Here is a 5,000-nt window from a genome sequence, read left to right as displayed (position 1 = left end):
TTGCTATTATTATCATTACTATCATCATTATCCTAATTTGCAAATTTTTCCCTATTGAAGATTATTCCGCTTCGCAAAAAATAAGAAAACCTTCGAGGCCTCTTTTGATAAATCGTAGACGTTAATTGAGCCGTATTTTATCTAAAAGATACACACACACACACACACCCATATATATATATATATATTTGCTTTTTACTCACACACACACACACACACACACACACACACACACACACACACACACACACACACACACACACACACACACACATATATATGTATGATGTATATTTTGACGTCATGATCATCGCTCCCAGTCACCAACTTGCCGTGTGGTTGGCAGGACGGCCATCACCTGCAGGGATCCCAAGCCTTTGTTTATCGGTCGCTGCCGCTGCTCGATAAAAAGCCGCGACCTCTCGCTAAGGCCTGCCAGATACAAACATTCACTCGTCTCTGACATTTACTACTGGGAGTTATTATACCACCACGCTTCTATACAGTGGTATATCCTGTGGATGGTATAATGGGATTGTGTTTAATTTAGACATTATTCGAATATTGAAAACATTCTTTCTATTGCAGGGCTAGTGTCATTCTTCCTATTCACTCACCCTTCCTGACCCAGACTTCTGTTGTTCTGTTGCCGCGCCGCTCCCGGTGTTTCTTTCACTTTCACTCTTACCTTTGGCGATAAAAATGAAGTCAACTAGGATAATGAGGACAACTGATAACGGTAATAATAAGTATCGTAATACTATTGATAAAGATAATCATGATAATGATAATGGTAATGATGATAATAAAATAAAATAGTGATAACAAAATTAATAATAATGAAGATAATAAAAACAATAAAGATAATTGTAATGATAATAACAATGATGATACTAATAATTAAAAAAAAATAATGATAAAAATTATAATAATGATAAAAAATAATTTTACAAAAATAATGATAATAATGATAATGATAACGATAATAATAATAATAATAATGATATTGATAATAATAATAATGATAATTATATACAAAATAGTGATAATGAGAGTAATAATAATGGAACTTGATTAATGAATCTTAAGAAAATAATTGCAATAGCATGGTGATGCTGTCAATAATAATAATAATAATAATAATAACAATAATAATGATAATAATAATAATAATAATAATAATAATAATAATAAGGATGATAATAATAACGACAGCGATAATGATAATGATAATAATTATAATAACAATGATGATAATATTAATAATAATAATAACAATGATAATGATAATAATAATGATAGTAAAACAGTAATAATACTAATGATAGTAATATTAATGATGGTGATTGTGATATTAATGATGATAGTAATAGTAATGACAATAATGATATTAATGATAATAATAATTATGATAATAATGATAGTAAAGATAATGATAATGATGATAATGATAGTGATAATTATAGTAATTGGGAAAATGATAACGATAATAATAATGAAAATCATAATAATTATAGTAATAATGATAATAATGATAATGAAAATAACGGTAACAGTAATAATAGTAAAAATATTAACAATAACAGTGATAATGATAAGAGTAATTTGAATCATAATGATGATAATATAGGAAGGCACTAATATATTAACCACTGTTATTTATAATGATATAACACAAAATATAAAAATGTGACAGAAATTATAGTCATGGTGATAATAAAGTTATGATAATAATGACAATAATTAATAACAACAACAATGAGATGAATAGGACAAAGAGCAGGAGGGAAAGACCAAAGAGGAGTTCGGCAAATCGATAGAGATACTGATCCTCCCCCCCCCCCCCCCCCTTACATACACATGTAAGCGAATGGCATGGAACATAAAGTGCAATAAACCTGACTGACTAGCACTACCAAATGCTTGATTATCAATCATGCCGCGATAGCTCCGATTCTTCTCCTAGAATTGCTGCGCCCCCCCCCCCTCCTCCGAGACAGATCCCGAGGGCCAAGGGGTACATAAGGCAGGACTCAGCTATATCGGTGAGCACTTCGACGCCTCGTCCTCCTCGCTTTCTCGCATACCTTTGTAGCTGAAAAGGGTTAGCAAGATTTCACTGACCATATTATTCATCAATGAAGTCTGCTCCTCCCTCGAGGACAGATCCGGGTACCTTCGTTTCCACGTGAGCAACTTCGAGTAGTAGGAAGATGGACAGAACGCGACACCCCACTTACGTACATGAATGTGAAAACAGGAAGTAGGTTAATGATCACTGAAAGTGATTGACGTAATCAATGACTGTAACCGGAATCATTACCTATAGTTAATGACTAACACACACACACCTGGAGGGCGCCGTTCCCTCCCCTTCCCCTCCTTTCTAAAACAATATGCCTGGTGTCATAGATGACCCCCCCCCCACCCCATCAGCACGCCCTCTCCCATACCCTCCCACCCCGCACCGCAGTATTTATCATGTTTAAACTTGTAATAGGATCGATAATTGATCCTGTTCATGATCCAACCCGATGCCAGGTACCACAGATGACCCACCTCCATCAGCACCCCACGACGCAATATTCATGTTTGAACTTGTATTGGATCAATAACTGATCCTGTTACAGACGAGTGATCACCCCTCCCAATGAATGAAACTGCCATAATCAATGACAAATAACCATGGAAGAAGAAGAAGAAGAAGAAGAAGCTGACATACAAATATGCATCCAGCTGCTAACATAGCAAAGATATGCACCCGATGCCAGGTGCTGTAGATGACCCCCCCCCCCACCCCTCACCCCTCGCATCACGATATTCATAATATTTGAACTTGTAACTGAATCGATGATTGACCCTGTTACAGACGAGTGATCACCCTCCTAATTCATCATAATCCATAAATGTCCCTCTAATGATGCCTAAGACGCTCACCTGATGGGTGTATCTCCCCCTCCCCTCCTCTCCCAAGCAATAATAAGAATAAGAATAAGAATAAGAAGAAGCACACAAACAAACAAACATGCATCCAGCTGCTGACATACGCAAAGTCGAGAACGGGGACCCCTCCTTCCCTTCCTACTGCCCAGATCCACATTCCCAGACACAGCGTGCCCACGCAAGAACCACCGAAAGAGGGTAAAATAGATATTCTCAGCTGCTCTCCGGATGTGATACGAGTCAAGGATATTGATATGAAAGGGATCATGGATATTGATCCGATAATCACATTTAACCATCCGGCATGTCTTGACACGTTGTTTAGCTTAAATCGCTAAAGGATCCCAATATTAAGAATTCATTGCAGTCAAAAGGATTATAAAATTAATTGCTGTACTCAATATCCCTTTATTAATGTTTTCAAATATACCTTTAGTACAAACACACAAACACAAATCATATCGACCGATTTCCATATAACGACGATAACACAACCGTCTCTTCTCGCTCAGAGTAATGACGGTGGAGGTGCAGTCTCGTCTTGAGGTGTAACCAAACAAGAGAGGGAAATCCATTTTACCCCTTACTAAGATTGATAATGTTCGCATTACGTAAATATAAGACAAACATATATGCATCTGACAATGTCCATTTATCACTCCATATGCATATGTAAAAAAAAAGAAAAGAAAAAAAAAATACTCGCAAAGACTGTCATCAATATCTTTACAAATGTTTACAAATACATAATAAGATGCAGCCCTAATAGATGCAGCAGGAATTTCTTAACTTCGCGGGACAATTGATAAGCTTACGAGCTCCTATCATCTTTTAACATGTTATACTAGTCGTTCTTACATCCCAAAGGCATCTTCATTATGAAATTACATTTCAGTGAAAATGATCATTAAACTCTTGTTGTACTCAATATGCCTTAATTATGACTTTCACAAACACGCGTCCTAACAGGCGATAGCACAAAAAAAAAAAAAAAAAAAAAAAAAAATAGCAGGCTTAAATTTTCTGTGTAAATGTAAATGCGATAACCTCGCCGGTTTTATTCTATTTAGAGAGCATTAATATTTCCGCCTGAACTGCTAATTATATACCAACTAGGGCCACCACCTGTCCCCACGTGTCGACCCAGTTATGTTTTGCTTATTAACCTCTAGGGGCAATGCAATGCTTTTCCAAAAAGTGTTCCTACCTCATCTCTCAATTTTTTTCCCTACTAGGGAATATAGGGAATAGCTTTTCCTTAAGGCCCATATGTATAACTCTATGCAGACAGGCGTATCTCTAATACAGTGCATTCCCTTCTGATTTAAAAAGACCAGGGTAAACATCGATTAGGGATCCTCCGTTTTATCAAGATATAAGAAAAAGACGAATCAGCACAGAAGGTGGAGCTCTTTTTCAGTAATTTACTCCCCCTCCACGAAATTGTCTATAGTACCTCCCTACAAGTATATACGAACCAATAATGTTGGTTACTGCAGTTTCATTTATCTAGCAAATATGTTTTTTGTCTCCTACAAGAACGGGAAAAATATTGTAAAAGGACACAAATAATCTTGCCGACGGGGATAATTCATTTTTTACGTTGGCACTGAATAAAACTTGATACTCTACCTCTTCAATATTTTCTGAATACACAATCGTGCCAAATGAAGAATGAAATATATCTTAACATCCTTTGCCTATGATTTTTCACGATGTCACTAGGTGTTGTAGTAGCGAAAACAGTTAAATACTCCTATAAACTATGTTTATCTTCAAAAATCAAAACACATGTATAACAAGAAGGTTTTTTTTTCCCGTTTAGCAACTGGCTCTTTATCAAAACCAAGGACTTTTATAAGATATGAAAAAAATGAGGTAAACTAATATAACTCGTTTGCCCCCCCATGTTATAAAGCTTTTGTTATTGCACGTGTATTGGGCAAAGACGAAGACAAATTCGCCTAAAGCAGAGATTTTTCACGAAGGATATTTTTACTCCAGGGAGTAAAAAATATACATGACACCCTCGATGCGATGGATCTTAGTAGACAGCA

This window comes from Penaeus chinensis, chromosome 23 (genome assembly GCF_019202785.1).
Source record: "Penaeus chinensis breed Huanghai No. 1 chromosome 23, ASM1920278v2, whole genome shotgun sequence".
NCBI lineage: Eukaryota > Metazoa > Arthropoda > Malacostraca > Decapoda > Penaeidae > Penaeus > Penaeus chinensis.
The sequence above is the reverse complement of the archived record's forward strand: the minus strand, read 5'-3'. Positions refer to the sequence as shown.